Source organism: Protopterus annectens, chromosome 10.part0, assembly GCF_019279795.1.
Source record: "Protopterus annectens isolate FY-2018-M chromosome 10.part0, PAN1.0, whole genome shotgun sequence".
NCBI classification, from domain to species: Eukaryota; Metazoa; Chordata; order Ceratodontiformes; family Protopteridae; genus Protopterus; species Protopterus annectens.
The window spans coordinates 1,654,075,612-1,654,100,150 of NC_056744.1; the positions used below are offsets into that span (position 1 = coordinate 1,654,075,612).

General features: G+C 38.6%; 1 long non-coding RNA gene across 1 annotated transcript in view; it reads right to left on the reverse strand.

The window, feature by feature from the left end:
- LOC122813861 overlaps positions 1-11,031 on the reverse strand; it is a 50,307-nt gene extending 39,276 nt beyond the window's left edge. Inside the window, exons 1-2 of the long non-coding RNA XR_006366738.1 lie at positions 10,915-11,031; positions 10,143-10,415 (exon numbers count right to left, since the gene is read on the reverse strand). This is a non-coding gene — a long non-coding RNA (uncharacterized LOC122813861). The remainder of the gene's footprint in view (positions 1-10,142; positions 10,416-10,914) is intronic.
- Positions 11,032-24,539: the final 13,508 nt, after the last annotated feature.

Sequence of the window (24,539 nt, forward strand, 5' to 3'; positions counted from 1 at the left end):
AGACACATGCAGGCATTAAAAGAAGATTGAAAGATGGAAAGCTTGGAGTGTACCGTCTTCTGAACATCCACTGGCAATAACCCTTGAGAGACTTGGAGATCTCTTTAATCAAGTATCTCTAGAATCCTGTCAAATGGGCAAGGTATCTCAGTGACCTGAGGGCAAAAGTTGCTGCCCCATAAGTTTGCTTTTCAGATCTGTCCATCACCCTAGATTCTCTGTTAGAAAGATGAACAGATGAGCTTTCTTTCAAAAGCTCCTTCTTGATGGCTACAACCACCAACATAGCATCTACCAGTAGGCCTTACTCCAGTGCTTCCAGTTTGCAGGAATTGATAAGACTCTATCAGCCTTTTTGGGAACAGGCTCCACCACATCCGGATCCCACCATGCCCATCATGCCATAAGATCTGTAAGGGGATCAACGACTGTTGCCACCAAGGACGACGGTACCCAAAGCCTCCATGAATACTTACTCATCAGATGAAGTGTCTTGGGATGATCAACCCCCTCTATCTTTCATTAATTTGAGAATATCACCAAAGGTGACATCTTCAGAGAGGAAGCGAGGTGAACCCTCACCTTCTTCCAAGTCATTATTTTCGGTGAAAGATTTGGGTGAAGAGTCTAGTTGCTTCCACTTGCACATTTTCTTTCTGGGAACACCCTCTGCAGGAATGCTATAGTGGTCATAGTCAGAAAGAGAGGTAAAAAGCAAACTTCCTCGGAGGCAATTGGTAATGACTATTTCTGTTGACTAGGATGTAGAAGTGAAGATGCAGAGTGCAGATGAAGTCTAGGTGGAACTGAAGTGATTGAAGGCACCTTCTCTTTGGTAGTTTCCAAAACCTTTCGAAAGCCTCGACCACCAGTACTGCCACTGGTTCCAGAAGGTTCCTTCCATTCCAAGAAGAGATGGAAGTCTCCGCAACCGAGGAGTACCAGCCATGAACAAACCCACAGGTTTGTAACAGATGAAAATTTGACAACATGGATATAATATTCTGACAATACATAACTTTTCATTATGTCTGATGTAGTATCCCCCTTAGCAATAGTTTCTTTACCCTCAATCAGGATAGGATACAGGCCTTTAGAATAATTGGGAGCAACTGCAGTTTCAAGACAATTCACCACTAGTGTGTTGTACTGCCACTTGTTAACCATCTCACATGGCTTCTTTTTTTTTTTTTTTTCATTTTCTCTCTCTCTTTCCCGCTCTCTCTCTCTCTCTCTGTAGACATTTGAACTGCACATTCCCCTTGTAGTGTACTGGGACCACTGATTTCCCCATTGCCTGTACACTCTTGTGATGGTCTAAAATGCTCTTCAAATGTTTCCTTATGCCACTGTGTTTTTTTTTTTTGCTTTGTTTTGTTTTTTTCTGTCTACAGATGACTATCATCTGCCACCATTTTCTCTCCTCATTTACCAGGTCTGTCAGATCTGCTTTATCCTCCCAGGGCTCCATCCGACCCATATCTGAGACAGAAGATCAAGAACAATGGTGAAAGACCACACTGCTCATGGACAGTATTTTTATTATGCACTAGCTTCCCCTTCCTACCATGTGCACCTGTTGATGTCCAAAGGTGGACTGTGCAATGAAGACAAGCTGAAATATCTCACTCCCTTAGTAAGTTAGCCTAAATCCCCACCTAGCCTCCTTAAGGACAAATTCACACAACTGTACATCCCCAACTTCTGCCATGGATCAACTGCAAGGTGTGTTCAGGTGCACAATCTTGTCCAAGAAGGGCACGGCCATTCTCCCCTGCCAGCATCTCGGATACCTAAGCCTCTAATGCAACTCAGGTTGCCTGGGCCATAGTCAGTGCTTTATCTCGGTCATGGCACTACCATACCTATACATGGTACTAGTTAGATCCCTTATGGAGTTTGCACCCTGCATATCCATGCATGGTACTAGTTAAATACCTTGTGCATTTTGCAGCCTGCATACCCATGTATGGTACTAGTTAAATCCCTTGGACTGTTTGCACCCTGCTAGATAGACAGATTTTCATATCTCTTCAATTGAGATACACTTCTGGTCTGTCAGCGACATTCTCACAGGGTAACAAGTGTTTGCTCCCCTATCATAAAGGTCAGCAAATGTTTCAAAAGGAGAAATCTGACATCCAGGTCAGCCTTCTATTAAGTAAGTGCTTATATTTGCAACAAAACACTGATGCTGTCTTCTGGTTTCCTCCAGATCTAGTAATTTTCTTTTCCCAGAAGGTAGTACTACTTCTGCTGCTTTCTGCATTTAATCATTGCCGGCTGTGCTAGAAGTTGTTCTCCAATTACTTTTTTTTGCTGCACTACAATGCCCTCACGTCCAAAGAGACAGTGCTGAGTAGGGCTTTCCTATTATTGGGATAAACTAGTGTACAACCTGCACATGCCCAGTACTTTCTATATTTTAATCCCTCTGCTACAGACTAAGTTAACCAATACATTTAGGTTTTCCAGTCAGCTTAACACACCCAATACACCATCACCTTAATTATCCCAAGACCATGGGTGTATGGATCACTTACTCCCACTCCATTACCAGCCTATAAGCCCTAGGTATTCTGAGGCGGGGCTCTACATGGTTAATACTGACCAACAACTATTACTTCTCCCTTCACTACAGTCCACATGTGGGAGGTGCTAATACCGACTAAAGAGGAGGCTAGCCTCTCATCTAAATATACACACAGCATTCAGGAGGCCGTGACTGCCCACATCCACCTTGCAACTGTATGTCACATACCTATAAGCAAGGTGTCTTATGTAGAGGTACTTAAGAAGTCTCTTTCAAAGCCTCAGAAGCCTCCAAGATGAAAGAATGACCAACTCCTCAGTAGAATAATGCAATCTCATATACTATGTTTTTGTCACCATTTATGAGAAACCGTACTCAAGGGGTCATCATACCAACTTACCTAAACTCTTAAGGAATTATAGGCCAGCTAAAACACTGGGACTGCCCTGGTCCCTGGTGAGTTCATAATGAGACAAACAGATACTCAACTTACAAGACTTGGCAAGGAGAGGATGATGGATAAGCTGCCTTTCAGGAGTTAGATTACAGCAAACTAGAGGCATCTATGACATGGTCATTAGTTCATGTGGGTGGAAGTGACTTAAGGCACTTATTCCTAGACCACATGAACAGAAAGATGACAGAGGTTTTGGAATATACATCCAATGCTGATACAAAGTTAGTCTTCAGCAACAACCTACCTTCACTCAGAATGATGCTTCAGTATAAACAAAAGATAACCGAACTCTACAACTGCATCAGTTATTGGAGCTTTAAGCAGGATCCAATATGTGGGTGTGTGTCAGCCTCGAAGCAGATTGGCAACTGTGTTATTCCTAGACGTTTTGCCAGAGATGGCCTGAAACTTTCACTTCACAGTGGCGGAGTGTTGCAGTGGTAAGCATTGTCTGGTTCTCTGGTTCGATTCTCAGCTGGGTTCTTTCTGTGCAGAGTCTGTAAGTCCTCCCTGCATTTGCATGGGTTTCCCCTGGGTGCTGCAGTTTCCTCCCACATTCCAAAGAGATTCTTCTGGAGCATTTCTCCCCAGGCCTCTGCTGAAAATGGGCTCTGTCCCAGTCGGACCTTCCCAGTAAACAAATGTTAAATAAATAAACGTCATGGCTTTTGTATGCTGGCCAGTGCTTTCTGTACACCTGTAGTGCCTTTCTTAGGCAATATAAGCCTGCTTCATGTACCAACTTAGCCAAACCAGGGAAGCTTAAGGGTGACTCGGCAGTGTCTGACACCTAGATAAGAAAATTCCATCCTTAAAAGCCTTCCTAACCCAGAAAATATAAATACCTGCATCATTACAGAAACATGGTTTCAATGTAGTGATAACACATTGCCCCATCAGGCTTCAATCCTCATCACATGTTCAAATACTGACAGTATCCCTGTAACAGGTGGTGGTGCGTACAGATAAATCCATGATTCCTTTACCTCTAGACCTATAGAGCTAGGTAATGACAACAAATGCCCTTACCACCTCCCGGACAGCTATAGAAACTTCTGTATGTCAGACACAGCCCATGAGGCATATCTAAATAAGCCACAGTCCCTTACCATTGGACTGAACACTGTTATACTTGGAGATTTCAAATGATCCATCTGTTAACTGGGATACTTACGTTGCTATAAACAAATATGCTCTGCACTTTCTAGACTTCATTTATGGAAAGTCACTACACCGGATTGTACACTCTAATAGAAAAGGGGACAAATATATTAGATCACATCATTGCAAACATCCCACCACTGTACTCTGTGCCTATGAAACTACACCCTCCATGGTTGTGTCTGGCCATTAATCAGTGCCCCTCACTATTAGAACCCAGCCAAAACATTGACAAACCCTACCACCTTCAAAAATGTCTGTACAGCAAGTTTACCTCAATAATATGATAACCAGAAGAATTTCAAGTGTCTCCCTCTACTCGAAAGCACAAAAGAAAACATGGAGAGGTTCTGTTTTCAACATAGATGCTGCATAAAGACTTCACTCTTGATCTATAACAAATACACTGCCAAGTTTGGAATAAACCCCTTTTAAGGAACTCAGGCATAAAGAAGCTCTACATCACGAGTAAAAACAATCTTAGTAAAAACAGGCTTTTCACTTTCTTTCTACAGGTGCAGAGACATTCCGTTTGTCCTGGTTGATTGTAATGCAGCCAAACTGACCAACCACTCTCTTCCTCTGTCAATTCTGTACTCTGGGTGTAGGGACAAACTGACCAGCCACTCTCTTCCTCTGTCAGTTCTGTACTCTGGGTGTAGGGACAGACTGACCAGCCACTCTCTTCCTCTGTCAATTCTGTACTCTGCGTGTAGGGACAAACTGACCAGCCACTCTCTTCCTCTGTCAGTTCTGTACTCTGGGTGTAGGGACAGACTGACCAGCCACTCTCTTCCTCTGTCAATTCTGTACTCTGGGTGTAGGGACAGACTGACCAGCCACTCTCTTCCTCTGTCAATTCTGTACTCTGGGTGTAGGGACAAACTGACCAGCCACTCTCTTCCTCTGTCAATTCTGTACTCTGGGTGTAGGGACAAACTGACCAGCCACTCTCTTCCTCTGTCAATTCTGTACTCTGGGTGTAGGGACAGACTGACCAGCCACTCTCTTCCTCTGTCAATTCTGTACTCTGGGTGCAGGGAAACAGACATTAATACTGTGAATGACTGGATCATTGAACTGATGATACACTGCATGGAGCCTATTTCTCAGTAGTTAACTAGTGCAAGAGCTGCACAGCAGTTTGAGATCTGTGGATATAATTGTACAAATTGTTTTCTGTACTGTATCTTAATGGAAACATGCTGACTACATCCTTCTGCATGTTTAATACAAAGTTACAATTATCTGTATCACAAGCTCTAAATGTCAGAAGGTTATTATAAAGTTGTACAGATGTCGTTTAGGAGGAAACAACGTTACTGTTTTGAATCATTTTCTAACTATGAAAGGGACATTGTCTATAAAGGAAAACCTGTTATCTGTAAATATTTCTTATTCCTTAGTGTCATGACAAAGAAGGCTAAAACCTTGGCTACAGTGCAAGTGACCTGGAATCAATTAGCAGCTCGGGCATCTGAGGCACGAGTGTCAATAGGCATATCCATCGTGGGGTGGATGGCATGCACTTGGGTGCACTTTACAGTCGATCTGTGGCAGAAGCTAGGAATGTGCGGGGGAGGGGTGGTACACTGTCATAAAGGGCATAGGAGTGGACACTGGCTCAGTCAATGTGAATGTGGGACGATACAGCAGTATGTCACAATTTGCATGTCTGTCCTGGGCAGTGTAGTGGGAAGGGAAGCTACAGCATGATGGAAAACAATCCCCTAACCTCCTCACCAGCATCGGAAGAGATTGAATAGAGCCTGGGGGAGACTAAAGGTGGTCTGCCAGACTTGATAAACAATGAGAGTAGTGGTCTGCAACTAATTTGTAAACTGCAAGGAGCCAAAACAAAACAAATCCTTGGTCTTAATTATACACAAATTCAATTAGAGTTTGCTGCTCTCCACGGGTTAAACGATAAAATGTATCCTACTCTAATTGAATTTGTGTGCATTATTGTATGTTAGCTGCTCCTTAGCAGTGGCAAGTAATTGTGTTTTTACTTTGGTCTTAATTATGGTCTGCTATGTCAATGACGACATCTTTATTGTCATCACCGTCATAGGATTCAAAACCGTTACTTAACAGCACATTTCTTAAAGTTTATATCATTATCAACTGAGAAAAGATATAAATGACCAAGGAACAACTATAATTCACAATGTTTTTTCAAGGTTACAACTGTAGATCATTTGTGCTGTCATCAACAACCTTAGTATCCCAAACACTTTGAGTCCCTGTTACAGGATCCACAGCATTAGATACTTTACAGAGAAAAAAACAGTTACATATAGCTCATACATAAAAGTTTAGATTCTTGTGCAGGCAATGACTGTTTTTCCAATCTAAATTGCCCATTTCCATTCCTGTTCGATGTCCTAGAGATATTACTTAAACAGCTTATTTCTTATTTTTACCGTAATCTTTCATAATAATTGCTTTCACCAACCATTCTAAAATCGTGTTACTTGTTGCTATACCACTACTTCATTAAGTGCGTACCATTCATTCACCACTCTTTCAGTGGAATATTACTTCCCGGCACCTCCCAGAGTTATCCACCAAATTTTATCTTCAAATTGCATCCTTGACACATGGTAGCCAGTAAGATTCTTCTGATATCCATCAGGTATTAGTTTCTGCCATGCCTCAATTTTTTTTTAATGTCAACAATCAGCAACCCCCCTGGTAAGATGAAATAATAAAGACAGCATCCTTGCAGCTGGGGATTTTTGATATGGCCTAGCTTTTTTAAAACATTTTTATTACGAGACATTTTTTAAAAAAAGTGGCACAGGTACACATACAGTCATAGAAAATAAGCCATAATTGCATTACTTTTATTTTCATGCAGTATACCATTTTATTTTTATGTATTAGCATTCTCTCTAACATTACATACATTGCTCATTTCTTGCAGTCCCTTAAATTTCTCTCCTCTTCTGAACACCATTCAGCACATACTACTCCAATCAATTCCATTTACTTCTATGTAGTTTCTATTTCTCTTCTAAAGATCCCACTTCCAGTTCTTTTATCTCCTTTACTCTGTTCTGTACTCTGGGATGACAGTTCAGTTTGCAAGCACATGAAGCAACACGCATGCTCCTATTACAGACATCTGTCTACACTGCTCCCCTAAGTCTATCACAGGGCTGACAGGCAAAGAAATAATGTATCTCCAGAAAAGAAGAGATGTTTAACTGTTGCTCCCTTGATGCCTGGATCAGTAATTGAACCCAGATTGCTTGCAGCGCAGACAGGAGCTTACCATCTATAGCAGAAAACTGGTATATAATTAATCATGTCAAACTGTTCTAGTCCCTGTTTAAATAGTGTCTGTTTACCATTTTATTACCTGCCCCTGAATGACCTCCAGACTATTTCTGTCCTTAGATTGAGGAAGTCTTCAGAACTGCACACATGGGATCTCATTCTACATACAGAGGGGTAGTAACTCCTGGTATCTGTTGTAAATGCTCTTTCTTGTGTATGTTAGCATTACACCAGCTTTCTACTCTGTCATATCAATGATTAGGGCCAGCATACCTCTCAACCTCTCAGTGCAAGAAATCTGGACAAAGCCAGAAAGAATGGGGGGACAGTGGTCTAAAAATAGGGACGGAATTTAAATATTGCTCCAATAAACTTAGAAAGTTGCTAGAATAACGGGTTTTGCATTATTACATATTTTCTGAAGAATATAAAGTCTGAAACTCAAATGTCTGTCATTATTTAGTAATATTTAGTGACTTCAATCTTCAATGATTTGCCAGAAAAAAAAACACACACAAATTTTAAGAGGAACACACCAAATATCTGAGTCTAAAAATCTGGACATTCTGTGAAAATCTGTAGAGTTGAGAGGTATGAGCCTAGACCTCTTTCTTCCTCTTTTATCGATGCTATGACCTTCCCTCCAGCTGTTTTCTCCTTCCTTTTGATTTCCTTTTCCAAATGTATTATAATGCATTTCTGTACACTAAATTTAAGCTGCCATCTTTTATGCCATCACTACAATCTTGCCAGGTAGATTACAGTCTTTTCAAAACCTTCTTGTGTATCAGCCCAGCACCTCTCAACTGTTCAGTTTTGCAGAACATCCCTGATTTTGCCTCATATTTTTGCCTTGTCACATTTTTTTTCATTTTCTCGTAAATCACTGAGGATTACAGTTACTCAACAATGCCAGACATTAACGTTTCATGTGTCTTATTCTTCAGAAAATATATGTTGATGCAAAACCTTTTGTTCTATTTGCTATTTAAGGAAATTAGATTGTCTCAATAATGTCTCTGACTTTGAACTATTGTCCCTCCATTAATTTTGGCTTTAAGACTTCTTGAGCAAAGAAGTTGAGAGGCACAATCAGCCCTCCCTGTTTTATAACTTTAATTCATCAGCAAATAGACAAATTTCTCCTTCAGTCCTTCTCTTACAAAGAAAATCAGAAAGACCGACCCCAATGCTGACCGATGTGATACCCTTTCCTCAAAGTTAATTAACATTTCACCCATGCTACAATCCAGACATTCACTCCAGGTCTTTCTATTTTTTTTTTTTAATAAATCAGTTGTGTGGTACCATATCAAATCCCTTGGTAAGATCTAAACAGTCCACGTTCACAGCACTTTTCTCTTTTAACATCATGGTTATGCAAAGAATTGCATTACATTTCTTCTCTTAGAGTTTGTACAATTAAACTGCATCCATGCACTTAATATATGCGCAGTGGCACTTAATAACTTAAGTGCCACAATGCATTTTCCCCACAATTAGATCTAGTTTATTTCTTAATAAAAAAGCTTCACAGACATTTAATTAAGAGAAGCTCACATATTTTTTCTTTACATGCCAGTGATATAACCAGCTGAATAACATGGATTTGTGTCCAGTCACTTTAATAGGCAGTTGCCTGAACACATCAAATACATTGACAATCTGATGGTAGATGAGTTTGTAAACACAAGCAAGAACAGATATTGGTGGACTGCCAAAAGATACAGTTAAGAAAAGGAGGTATCTTAAGAAAGGAAGTCCAAGGTAAAAACGTGAAAGTTGAGGCTGAGAGGAATTAGGTAATGTTGCCAATAGAAAAGCATCTGCATGCAGCTGCACTAGACTGTGAAGCAACAGGTACATTTATTATTACATTGTTGCCATGGCAAAACACTCTGCCTTCTAAAAGGTTACATGCTATAAATCCCTACCTTTTTATAACAAAAACACAAACTAATGAATTGCTTAAATTCATCATTTCAAAAGGTGATAAATAAAACAGTAATTAGGAAAATACATTAACATATTCATTTTGCAGATTTAACCAAACAGCCATTTAAACTAAATGAAGAAAATGCTTCCAAGTGATGCCTTTATTCCATCCCAGGGATAAAAGTGATACATTTCTGTTTAAAGTAAGCTTCTTTTGGTTGCAAAAGGGGCTTTTCTTATTCAACCCCATCCCTGCAAAGACTGAAAATAATGCAAGTGTAACATGTTTTATTACTCTGTCACTATCTGTCAGCAAATTTTGCTGCAGCACTATGGGAATTATTTTTCGTACACCTTTAAGTCCTTCGGTGTATTTGATTTTGTCTGTCATGACTTTCTGTTTACAAAACTAATTTGCCTTGGAAAATTTTTGAAGCCACTGAAGCTTTAGTCCTTAACTTTTCCTGCTAACTAAGCTGTTCTCACGCCCTCTTCTAACTCCACTCACAGCATGGGATTTTTGTTTTTACTAACCCAAATAAGTTTTAATCAGTGTCTGAAAATAACATGGCTATACAAGCCACTGTAATAAAGGATCAGACTCATTGTATCCCAGCTTTACCACAAAATACTGCTTTTCTCAGTCACTATGCACTATAAAAAATTAAGTAATAGCAACTGCCATGACTGAGAATTCAGAAGCAAAAAATGCATTGCATAATCTATGCATGAAACCTGCTACTAAAGCATTCATCAAGACGTGTATCTTACCTAATGCACAGCTCATGCAAGAATCCAAAACCACATCGGGAATGTTTGGGAGCAAAAAGAACATAAAGATTTCGTACTAATAACAGAACAACTCCAGTCTCCATCTGTGATCATCACGGCATTGCACTTTTCTCCAGTTTGTAGCACAAGGATTCTGCAGCTCTTCCTTCTTCCTTTTTCCTGCAGTCCGTTTCCTGTCCTGTGTGAACCATCTTCATTCTCTGATCAGCCAACAAGCGATTTGTTATGTACCTCCTGTCCGGAAGTTCCTGCCTACAATCAGGAGATGAGAATTTTGTTTTGTATTGAATCCTTTTAATACAGTGCATGCAGAAATAATATCCACAATCCAGATTCAATAAAGTTTCACACAACCTCAGCAAATAAACTAACGTATATAACCCCAAGCCTATACGCTGAAGGCTACAACAACAGTTTAGGATTATTTACAGAACACAGGAATTAGAATGTATGAAGAAAAGTGTTGTCCTCCTTTTAAAGGGGCAATGCACAAGGAACCTGCTAGTTATAATCTCAAATTAAATGCTTGTTCTTTAATAGCTGTTTTTTTTATATATTCCTAGCAACGTTTCATTACAAGAGCAACTAAAAGTAGATATTTTAAACAAATAAACTCTGTCCTTATGCCAGAGTTTTCTTGTATTTATTTTCCTGATTAAGTCTACCTTCTGCTTCTTTTCTCCAACACTATTAGGATTACTCTTATTTGTAATTAATTTATTATTAATTATTTGTAAGAAAACTTCTTAACCTCCATTTAGTTCCTGCCAGAATACACTGTAATGTTAATGGCCAAGTGCTAAGTTTAGAAACTCGGTACATCAGCTGAGCGAAGTCTTTTCACTGACATGTTATGCTCTGTCGCTGTGTGACCCTGCAGTTCAAAAGGCATGACTGAAGGTTCGGTGCTGTTCACTCAGCAGGCATTCGCCCCTTGTAACTTCCTGCTGCTCTGACATCACTGAGACGTAGCACTCACCAAACTGACCTGTTTATGGAGAACTGGGACAGTTTATTACAAATTTCCTGTTAGTTGTACAAGCAGCATAAGAAGTAAATAAACAATTGTAGCCTGTGATGTCATTTCCCACTTAAAAGCACTCCCTACATTATAAATATGAATTCTTCAGTATTAAGATCACACTGTTTCTGAAAGAAACTGCACATGCAGTATTTTCCAGCATCCTCCTGGAATTCCTACGGATGCAGTGTCGATCCTTTGGGTATCTATTTATTTTTCCACTGAAATGCACACCTTCTCTTTTAATTCACTTTTAAGTTCTCATCATGCCTCTCAACCTCTTAGTGCAAGAAATCTGGACAAAGCCCAACAAAATCAGGGGACAAAAGCTCAAAACAGGGACATATTTTAAATATTGTTCTTATAAACTTGGAAAGTTGTTAGATTAACAGAGCTTGTTTTAACATACATTTTCTGAAGGATGAAACTGAAATATATACATTATTTAGAGATTTTAATCATCAGGCCATCCTAGTGAGTTACCAGAAAACCACAAATTTTGGTACTTACGTATTATCGCAACCAGATTTTTGTGATAATACCACTTGCTTCCCGGTGTGTGAATGTAACCAGAAATGTATGCAGAATTACAGTGGCAATGTTAACTTTATGAAAAGACATTACAGGAAGAACAGTGTACAGTTTAAAAAATGACTGTTTGAAGTTATGCCATTTCCCGACATCATGTCACTCATGATATACCCACAACTGAACAATCCACAAGTATGCGGCCCTAAAACATCCAGAAAACATCCACAAGTATGCTGTCCAAAACATCCAGAAAACATCCACAAGTATGCGGTCCAAAACATCCAGAAAACATCCACAAATATGCCGCTCAAAACATCCAGAAAACAACCACAAGTATGCTGTCCAAAACATCCAGAAAACATTTAAACAGTAACTACTATCCATCTGAAAACAAAAAAATCATCCGGTACTGTCAGATACTCCATACATGTTTATCTTACACCTAACAGCACATGTAATATTATGTTTAGCCTCTGTTGTACAAGTACTTTATCTATTTGTTCCTCTCTTTAACTTAAATTCTTTTCAAATGTTTGTAAAATAAAGCCAATAATTTACCCCCAAAATTTGCTGCTCTTGATATCTTATTCTCTGAAAAAAATGTATTGTCAGCTTTGGAATAATCCTTCTTGCAGTACGGCAGCAGTTCAACCAAACATTTCCCAGGTGTTCTCGTTTCATTTCCAGCAGTATGACAGCAGTGTAACCAGTTTTGAAGGACGCAAACAGGAGTCACATTTCCACGTTAATTTTGCTTATGAATTTGTGAAAAAAATAGGTTGTATCCATAGAAAACATCAAATTCAACCTTAACTTTACCCCCATAATCCGTCTTTGGGCCAACAAGCATATTACCACAACCGCGAAAATCTGGTTGCGATAATATGTAAGTACCCAAATTTTATGAGGAATGGACCAAAAATATGAGCCAAGAATCTGGACAGTTGAGAGGTATTATGAGACCAAATTTCCATCACAGACTTTAACATTTGTAACAGTTCTCTTGTCAGTTCTAGTCATACCTTCTGTCATGTCAAGTTCTTAGAAATGTATTTATTTATTGACATTTGATGACTGCGAAAGTCCGACTGAATAGGTGCCTGTTTTCAGCGGAAGCCCCGGGAGAAAAACTCCAAAGTATTACAAAAACATTTTTAGAACAATCATTTTACAGTCTTTAAAAATAATACAAAAACATCTACAGTGTGAGTAATTATACCAAATTAGACATAATATGAAAACATTGGTTAAGAATTGATACAACTTGTATGACAATGTTTTAATATTTAGAGAAATTTTAGATAGTTTGTAGAGAAATTAAAGGTAAATTAGTATAGCACAAATAGAATTGCAATATAAACTGAGAGAAAAAAATAGGGTCATGGCATATTTAGGAAGAGAGTCAGGATAGAAAAATTGATTGAAGTAAGGAAGAGAGAGGAGGAGAAGAGGGGAGAGTAAGGAGGTATTCGGTATGAAGAGGCACTTCTTCATATTTAGGGATACAGTTTATCATGGGGTTAAGCAAGAACAGAGCTACATTTTAGTGCAGACGTCTTTCAGAATGGGTTTAAAGTACTGGAGAGATGATATTGACCTGATTGATAGAGGTAAGGAGTTCCAGACATTGGCAACATGGTATGAGAACAGACCATGCCCAGCAGATTTGATAGGATAGCAGACAGAGAAGACTTTTTTGGTCATTGAATCTTCTTCTCTTTTAGCTGTTCCTGTTAGGGGTCACCACAATGGATCATCTGTTTCCATTTCTTCCTGTCCTCTGCATATTGCTGTGTCACACCAACCACCTGCATGTCCTCTCTCACCACATCCATAAACCTTATCTTAGGCCTTCCTCTTTTCCTCTTACCTGGTGTTCTGAAAAGAGTATTATCTGTAAATTTAGACACTTTATTATAGCACTGTTCAAGTTTTGATCTTTGTGATGCTTGGAGGTTAGTAGGAATGGGAGTGCCGTAAAGTAGTGAAGGGAGGAACTAAGTAGTGGCAAGTGAAATTTTAGTTACGTTTGGTAAGAAAATGTTTGGCTCTATAAAGTATCTGTAGTTTTTTGTGAGTTTTTAAATGCAACTTTGTAAGTACAGGTCAAATTTAAGATTATCATTCTCTATAATCCTTAATAAATCACTATGAGAAGTGACATCAGTGGTTGTATTGTTAAGAGAGAGGATTTAAATTTTTGTTTTTTCATGAGAGAGGGATTTAGAGAAAAAAATAGTTTGTTTTTTGGGGGGATGAGCATGGCCTATGCATTACAAATCCATGTTTCAGTGGTTGTTAAAGCTACCTGAGTAGTTTTTGGAGATATGTCATGTTGTATTAGGGAGACCTGTTGTATGGATTAGTGGAGGGAGTTAGTGAGTGGTGATTGGAAGCATGGAGAGAAGGTGGAGTGCCATTTTACTGACTGATAACTAATGGACAGGTAGTTTTGAACCATAGAAGGGTTGGCTAATATAGACCTAGTTTGGACATTTGAAGTAGATGTTTGCTGTGGCAAACTGTGTCAGAGGCTTCAGAGAAGTCTAGAAATAAGGATGAGACTAGTTTGTTATCTATAGCTTTATTAACAGTACCTATATAAGTTAGAAGTGAGTGTTAGTAGTATGGGAAGGATGGAAGCCATGTTGTGTGGGGGACAGGAGTTCTTCCTGCAGGTGATAGTTTAGCAATTGTTTTTGAATACATTTTCAAAGTATTTTGGAGAGGGTGGTAAGATTGCTATAGGTCTAAAGTTAGTAATGTCTCCTAAATTTCCTCCTTTGTGTAGAGGGATACTGTGTGATATTTTTACAGTGAGAGGAAAGCTGGGATTCCTGGACTGACCTGTTTATAAAGATTGAGACAGGATAGGAAATGCTATTGGCTGCTATTTTAAGATCCTCATTTAGAAGGTCATCAGCTGATGTAGAGCGTGGTCTGAGTTTGTTTAAGAGTAGCTTTATATATGATGTGGACACAGGCTTGAAGGTGAAAGTGGATGTGGTGATATGTGGCTGTTGGGCAGGGTTGGGATTAGATGATGGGGAATCCTTGGCTAAGGGTGTTGTATTATCTATGAAATAAAAGTTGAATTCTGCTTCAGTTTTGAGTGGTGAGTTACTGGAAGAGGGCATAGTGTTGAATATATGTCCAGGCTGTAATATTTCTTTAATAGTTGTCTAGAATTGTTTAGGGTTGTGTTTGCTGCTGTTCTGAATGTTGTTATAGCTTTTGTTTTCATTTATTTATTTATTTGCGTTTTAGTATGGTTGCAGAGCATTCTGACGTTTTCAAGATATTGTGGTGTTTTATATTTTTGCCATTCTTTCTATGGTTTTTCTGTATCCTGCATTAGCATTCTACTCTTTTTGGATAGTCAAATTGCATTATTTGTTTTTAGTCTCTTCATCCTATGAGGTGCAAGGCTGTTTAGGATATTTAAGAAAGCTGTATTTAATTTATTTACATCATAATCTAAGGGGAGTTTTTTTAGGATGTTCCGATTAATGGATGATAGGGTAGTAATTAATATTTCTGGGTTATACATGGACAAGTTGCATGTTTAGTTGATTTGTGAGATGTCTGGTTGTATAGTCTGGGAGATGCTGACTGACAAAGTCTGGCATTGTACCTTTTGGTGGTGAATTTGCTAGGGTCTGAAAATAGGATCCAGTCTAATAAGGAAATTTATGTCTTGTTATAAACTGTGAGGCTATTAATTAGTTGGGTGAAATTATATAAGTTCATGCTAGATGTAGAGCAGTTAGCGATTATGTAGGAGATGATTGTTGATGACCTTTTCTCCAATGCTTTTAGATCTTGTCCTTCAGATGAGACTTTAATTTGAGGTACCGTCTGCTTGAGTTAGTATTAGCTCATGTCCATGTAAAAGATTCCAGGATACCTTTCGAAAAGAGGAGGTGATGTTCCCATATCCCCTTGCCAGATTTCCTCTAGTAGTATAAATATGACCTCTAGCCCACCTGAAAAGAGGCTACTAGCCTACTGGGACTAACCAAGTCATCAAAGGATAAATAATATAAAATAAATAAATAATATAAAAATAGAAGAAATAACAGCATTTGTGCATTTATTCATACATTTAATTCCTTATCATAAATTCCTTATACTAGTAGCCTCAAGAGATCATCTACATTGCCATGTCCCTTAGGCATTCTGTATTCATTCTGGGAATCTAGATGATAAAGCTATATCATCCATCTCTGAATACATGGTGCTGCTCTTACAAGCAGCCCCATAGCTCATCAAAGAGTTTTAAAAGTGATTTGTAGTCTGTAATAGGTTTAGACAAAGGCATAGGCAACCTTCAAACACTGGATCCAACCCAGTTTGGCTTGTCAAGGGAAGGTCATGCCTACTAAACCTGGTGGACTTCTTTGAGAAGGTCACCAAAGCAATAGATGAAGGAGAAAATGGAGCATACTTCCTTCCTGGACCTAGCTAAGATGTTTGATGCAATACTTCACTCTGGAATGGTTGAAAAACTCACCAAACTGGGTATAAACCCCTGCATAACTCGCTGGATTGCCAGCTGGCTCAGAGACAGGACCCAGGAAGTCATGATTGGTGATACAACCTCCACTAACAGACTAGTCACAGGAGGGGTACCACAGGGCTCCATACTGGGACTGCTCCTACTTGCCATCTACTTCTCAGAGGTAAAGGCTAATGTCAAGGGCCTTTGCTGACCAAGTTCACAGATAACCGTAAACTGGGAGCTATCATAGGTTCATGACACAAACGTCTTACAAGAGGGTCTAACACAGACAGATGACTGGTGCTAAAGTCATGGACTAAAACTCAATGATAAGAAATGCAATATAGTGCCTTTTGGGCAAACTGCCACCCAGGCCAATTACTCCATCAATAGGACACCCCTAAGAGTTAACCCAGTGGTCAGGGATCTGGGAAAATATGTAGACAGTAATCTGGCCTTTGACCACCATGTGGCCAATGGAGTAAGAAAATCATTCTATGTCACCCAAATTATAAGTAAGGGTATGGCATCCAGGTCCAAGTAATTCATACTACTACTTTATTCAGCCCTTATCAGACCCATCAGTGAGTATAATGCCACTTTTGGCATGTACTTGACCAGACATATGCAACCGTTGGAATGTCCACAAAAGTTCCTTACCAGGAGAATCCAGGGTATAAACTCATATACAGATCACCTTAAAGGCCTGTCTCTATACGCTTGTCTCCTACAGGTTACTGAGAGGTGATCTATGCCTGGCATACAAGGCTTTGATTTACCTTTTGCACATCCACAAAGCAAACCGCATCAGAACCAGTAGATCCAAGGATTTAAATTTTGTTTGTGACATAAATAGTACATGTTGGTGAGACAGATATGTGTCTCAGAGGATTCTCATGCTTTGGGATAGGTTCCCAATCCATATGGAGCATTGTCCACTCCTAACACTATAAAAGAATAACTTTGATGAATGGATAGGAAATTCACCCTGGGTCTCCCATGTCTCTATTGACAGATTCAGACAATAATGCTCAAACTAACATACCCCCCACACATAATCTCTAGGAAACATCCTAACTAACATAGACCCTCCTAATAAACACCCATGATACACAGGGACACAATGGGGTTGGATTGCACAACTAGACTTATAAGGGCCCTGGTAGCTCGTTGGCCTACTATGTAACTATATACCTATGAACTATAAACCTAGCATTCCAAAGGGACTGACAGGGCTTCTTTATACCAAAAGTCAAAACTAGAGCCTATTTTTCATTTTGAAAACATTTTTCTGTAATGGAGAAAGAGTTCTATTATCATAAGTATTTTTCTCATCCAAGGGCATGCCATGCTGAATCATTGCTTCAATTGCATTAATTAATTAATTTATTTACTATTTGGCAACTGTATTGGTGGACTGGTCCAGAGACTCTTTTCAACTCCAACATGGCACAGAAGCAATAAACAGTGCAAGTAACCTTAAGTTACAAACTTCAAATATAATAAAAAGGTTTATATAGTTGCAAAAACTTTAGAAAGCTCATATACAGTTATAATGCATTTTTTATTACTTAGAATGTTATGCAGTTTTTATACATTTCTAAAAGTAGTATGTTTACATTAGATTTTATCAGTTTACATGTGTTGCAACACAGTTTGTCTACAGGAAATGTCTTCTTAAAAGTTTAACACTGAATTGAAAGTGAGTAAAAAAACAGAGATTACAGTGAAATAGGCCTAGAGAATAGGAAAACACATGATTAAGAAGAGTTAAATGGTCAAGGAAAATAGTTGAGAAACTGTAAGCATTTTTAGAATTTTACATAATCTTTTAAGGAGTTTATCGGGAAAAGCCGAAAGAAGAAGATCACTTATCCCTGATGCATTCACTATTTTAAGAACTTCATAAACTTGGTAAGAGTATCTTGATGCCATGTTTCAGCTGGTAATTTGTATGAGAGCTCTGCATGTTCGAGAGTAGGCTGTTTAACCAATGACTATTTTAAATGGGGGCTGGTTGAGTGATATTTTTATTTACTTACTTAAAAACTTATATAAGGTATTCATATGTTTTAACTGGGCTTTTCACATAAAGTAGTTCAGATAGTAGTGAAATATTTAAAAGCAGAAAATCTTAGAAAATAAAATCCCTTTAGATAAAATTTAAGAAAACTAATAATTAAGGCAGTAGCTGGAGGAGGTGTGTCTGTGTTCCTAAAATAACTTCACCAGCAGACTCTTAATGCTGGACAATGACCTTGAACTCTTCCAAATCCTTCTCATGATAAACAAAACCCAGTGCCACATCATGGCCACCTACAATACCTCCTCCATCACACCAGCAGCCCTTGAGACATATCTAAACAAACTGACATCTCTTACTATTGAACTCAACACAGTCATCTTGGGAGACTCAAGTATTCTGCCATTAACTGAGAAACCTACATCAACACAAATAAGTATGCTTAAAGATCTGAACGTGTAATTCAAAAAAAAACAAAAAAAAAAAGATTCCTGGACTTCATTAATGCTAACTCCTTGGCCAACTAGTTCAAATCCCAATGAGGATCTCAAAAATATTGGATCTGTTTTTCACCAATATAGCTTCACTATGCTCAACACCCATACTTAACAAATTATTGGTCATAGCTGAGCACCATGCAGTAACACTTACTTTAAGTGTCACACCCGAGTTACATGGAAGCCTCTCTGTCTTTACTGACTACTCCAAGGCAAATCTACTCCAGCTGCCTGATGACAGCCTCCTCACTTTGATGACCCCACCTCACATGCTGCCATATTCACAGATAAGTTCTTTGCATATCTCTAAGCTTGCATTGAGGGTTTTGGACTCCATAAGACACAAATACAATGCCAAATTCAAGAACAAACCCATCTGGTGGAACCTCATTATAAACAAACTATATAACAAGAGGAAGAAACCCATAAACCATAAGCACAAATGTAACATCTCATCATCTAGAGGGGACTCAAGAAGATCAACAAAGAACTTAGAAACAAAATCAAACCCTACAAAAGCGAGCATAAATTGAGAATTGCCACCCATGCCTAAGGATAGTCACAAAGCCTTGTTCAGCTATGTCAAAAACCGTAGAAGTAATACGCAGCAATGCTCAGAGTTAATACAAAAGAACAACACAAATTTAACCCCTGAAGATATTGACAATGTACTAGTACAGAAATTCCCCTCAAACATTACTTCTGTATCGCTCTCAAACTTAAAACAGTACATTAGTATACCTACACCTCCTCCCCTGATCTATACCTACACCTCCTCCCCTGATCTATACCTACACCTCCTCCCCTGATCTCCAAGCAAGGCTTGAGTGCTCATTGCAAGGCTAAGAACCCTAACTTCATGGGCTGGGGTAATGTGCCAGGCTGTCTTCTTGTCAGCAGCAAACAGTGTCTGACAGACTTGCTAATAAGTCTGTTCACTGTTAGCCTCTCCACTGGGTTTGTGCCAGAGATATGGAGAACAGCTGTAAGTCTTCTCACTCCATAAAGGAAACCCACTGCTGATTTGGCTAACTGTAAGCAAATAAGCTTCACCAGCCTTATCTGTATGGAACCTATTAACTAAGACATAGGCTGTCCTCAAATCCGGGACCCAAACACGTCTGCATTTGTTAAAGGCTGATTCTGCCTACTAAACGTTTTGTCTCAACAGTTGGGCTCCCTGTGCCTTGTATTAACTTTTATCAGTTTTTTGGATTGGCACTGAGATCACACTCCTTTGTTTCCTGATTCTGCCTACTAAACTCATTGGACTTTTTTGAACAAGTCACTGAGATATTAGACTCAGGCAAATTGGTCCACACTGTGTATCTGGACTTGGTGAAGGCCTTTGATACCATTCCACATTCTGGAATTATTGATAATCTAATCTAATTAAAAGAAAACCTCTTTGTCACCTGGTGGATAGCAAACTGACTCACCGACAGAACCAGATTTATTAGTGTTGCAGGCACACTGTCATCCAAAAGAGGAGTTACCAATGGTGTCCCTAGGTGTCAGTCCTTGGACCACTCCTATTTGGTATCAACTCTGATTTTAAAGCTGACACCACAGGCCTGTTGCTGATGAAGTTAGCTAATGATAGTGAGCTCAGAGCTGTCATAAATTCCCCAAATGACCTCCAAATTTTCCCAGAGGGACTAATATGCACTAACAAGTGGTGCTTAGACCATGGACTCAGATTAAATGCCAAGAAATGTAGCACTGTGTCCTTTGACAAGCCTATGCACTCATGATCCTACCTGAAATTGATCCCATCTTAAAAACTGTCATTAGAGACTTGGGCACTTTCACAGACAAAGAATTATCCTTTGACCACCATGTTAGGAAACCCTTTTATATAACCAGACAAATTACCAGGGGTCATATCATCTAGATCCAAGAAGGTCAACACCCGCCTCTACTCCTCCCTTATCAGGCCAATAATAGGCATGTGACCCATGTCAAAACTCAAAACTTTCACCAGAACATAAACAGCAGCTGCTGATGAGATAGATACCTGTCACATAAAATCCCTATTTTATGTAACAGATTCCACTTGATTATAAAACAGCACAGTTTCCTAATTTTTAAGCATAACCTGGACAATTGGATGGAGAATCATAGGTGCACCCCTGGTCTGGCCCCTCAAGCCCTTATAGAAAGGGTTGAAACTAGGTATAATGTATTTAATTTTGATGGGGTCCAGTATTAATTCATATTTTGGTAAATACATTCTAATTGGGATATTATGTCTAGGCTGCAAATGGTCCACCAGATCAACAGCCTAGTATTAACCCATGAAACTAAATAGCAGGTAAATTCTACTTACTAAGGTCCAAATAGACTCTCATAAAAAGAAACACTTTAGAGACCTCCTAAAGGGGTTACACAGAATCACTTACACAAATCCAGGAAGGTAGCAGGTTCCACAAGATAAACAACTGGTAACTTATCAGTTGTCTCAACTCAAGTTCACAGAACTGTCAGGCAGTCCTTTTCTGTTGACCTGAGGTGTTTAGCCAGGTCTCATCAGTTCTTTTAGAAAATCAGGATCCAGGCTGTGAAAGGCATGGAACTTGGGGTCAGTATTTTATCAACATATCTTGATGTTATAGAAAGCCAAAGCAGATCAGACAATATTTGCATAACGTGGCTGGTTTGAGATGTACTAATGAAGACTCTAGCTATGGAATGCTGCACCTACTACAATTAAACTAGATAACCATCCAGAAGCCCAAGGTAGACAGTATTACACAAGTCCAGATATCAGATAATCAGCACTTATAGCAGTTTTTTGATCTGGGTTATCTCCTTCAGGTGACTGAAAGAATTCTGGGTAATAGCTGAAACCTGGTCTTTCAATGTCAGTCCGCAGTCAAAAAACACACCCAGATGACGAACACAGTACACAATTCCAACTTATTTTCTCTTAAGTTATGGAGAGAAAATAATAGAAAGGTAGGTTCAGTGGCATTTATAAGCACAATCTCAATTTTTTCCTTCTCATGTGAGCATAAAATGCTTGCACAACAGCCATTGCAGAGTCGGTCCCTAACAGAAGTCATCTAAAGTGGGTCAACATTAATTAATTGAAACTCCAGTTCCACAAATACCTATTCATCAACCTATTCAGCAAACATCCTTTTATCGAACATTCAGATCAGCAAACATTTTTCCCAGGGCACTGAGTTAGTTGGCAAAATGTGGAAATTTGCCCTTTTCCCCCACTGTTGTGTGATCTCGGAGTTGGTATATGTAACTAGGGGGTTGTGGGTTTGTTATACTGCGGTGTGTATTGCTCGGTATGTTGCCTACTAAATTAGTTAGCTGCGAAAACGTTTGCTGATTTGTGCGTTCATAAAAGTGTAGTTCACTAAATAGGTGTCGATGAGTAGGTATTTGCAGAATTGAGTTTTGATGAAATAATATAGACCCATTTAAAGCAGTAAGATCATGTACAGACCTTTTATACAAAAGCATCACTTGATAGTGTAAGAAAAAGGTCATTTCATAATGTACCAACACTTTATCACACATTAGTAATGTTTTACATTTTAAATTGTCTTGTTTTCTTGGAATTTCTTCTGCCAGGTAATCTGCTAATATCCCCTAATTGGGTCAAATGTCACACAACAGTTCACTAAAACAGGAAATGCATGTGACTGTTTCACAAAAGTGTGGTGAAGGGGTAAATCATAAACTGATTTTACCTTCACAGTTGAAGGATGAATTCTAATTATTACCAAATGCTCAAGATGTTTAGCATGTAACCTGCAAAACTCCCATTTTGATTTTCTACTCAGAAATATTTTAACAATCTCTGCTAACACTTTTTGCAAGTTACTGATGTGTTTACATACAGGAAAAACAAAGACCAAACACTTTACTACATCACCACATTTGCATCTTTAAACAGATTTTCTATTACTCTTTGGAAAATTGAAATTACTGAACTTAATACATATCTAATTTGTAAAAATTAGACAATTTTCTGTGGTTTTGTTTGGTTACATAGATGGCTTGATTGTACCTAGGGTTGCCACCTCACATAAGTCTAATTCCTGGAGGTGCTATTTTAATGTTAAACACAGACCGTATTGTTTGGCCTAAGTGCTGTCTGACTCAGAGGCTATCAATCTTTGATATGTTAATATTCATAATGATTGTACAATGAATACTATGTACAGGAAAAGTTCAAAACAATAATACAACTGTAAACTAATTATTCAAATGTTCATTCTGTGTGCTTTGGTCGAGTGACGAAAACTACTTGCGCTTAAAAGTATATTTTTGATCAGATCTTGCAGCAACAATTTGGGTGTCTTCATCAAGAATTCATGAAACTTAGAATAGCTGCACCTCAAATTTTCGCACACCTGCTGCTCATCTCGCAAAACACCAAGTCCCAGATGATTTCTTTCTCTGGTCCACAAAGAATTCATCACACTGAAAGTTCGTTCACATGAAGAATTTGACATAGGTGTAGAAAATGCGAAGGATACAACTTTAGAGAGATCCTCACAACACTTCCTATGCGTCAGTTTTGCAAAAAAATCCTTCCATCAATCAACCACTAGTTCATTTTTTTCCACCAGCTCTTTTTGAACATCACGTAGAATGCAGTACTCATCATAGTACTTAATTATTGTCAATGTCAATGCGCAACTTGTTTGCCAGTTCCTCGAATAAGCTCCATATCATTGATTCTTTCAAGATTAAAGCTCTCATTACTTGAAATTCTGAATCCTGGTAATTATACCACTTGTCTAGGTAGTTTAAACACTTGTTGTAGAATTGATCAGCATCAGCTTTGAAGTGCCTTTTCTTATCCTGTGGAATTCTTTTAAGCATGTCTGCAGCAGCCTTTCCATAAAATTTATCTTGCTTGCAATTTGCAATTTTCTGTCTTACTCCAACCATAATATCATGCAGTTTGGAACTAGTAGTTAACATTAGCACACTACTTTGAAAGACCTGCATAACATTCTGTAAGAAACAGCGGTATAGTCTAGGTATGGACTTGCTTTCTTCGTCTCTAAAGGCATCCTGAATTACTTTGTGGCATTCTTCTTCTCCCTGTGAAACAAATTAAGACTGCACAGCAGGCCATACTAGAAGCATTCTTTCAAGTGCTAGAAATAATGATAGCCATCTCATTGGTACATGACAGAATGTCTTGATACTCAAGTTCAACAAACATGAAAAATTACAGGAGCTGTGCAGTTCGTTTGGCATATCCGGAAAATTCAGCATAAACTTTGAGAATGAGAATTTCAGCGTCCATTGACAAAGTTTTGCATGCCTGTTTAACATAATTATGCAAAATATGGCACTTGCAATTCACTGAAATGAGTTCAGAATTTCATTTTTCAGTTTCTCATACACAGAAATCTCCTTGCCAAAATTCACTGCAGCATTATTCCCAGAAAATGCAGATACTCGTCTTATGTCCAGTCCATTTTTCTGTATCACTTCAACTAATCTACCCGTTATCACCTCACTGTTTTCAGCTGAATCCTCATAGAAGTCTAGCAAACCATGTCTTATTCCTTCGTGTTTTGAAAAATACTGCACTTTAACTGAAAAAAATGTAATGCTTCCTTTGTTTGAAGAGTCAGTTGCTTTTGAAAAGTACTTTGATTCTTGTTAGTCAGAGATCAACTGTTCTTGTGAAGCAGGATCGAGAACATTTTCAATTATATTAGTTGCTTTCGTTCTGCTGCAAGCAATCTTTTTTGCAATACTAGATTCTGGGAAAATAGTTCCCATTATCTTGTTACCGCAATTTTGACTTGCATAGCTG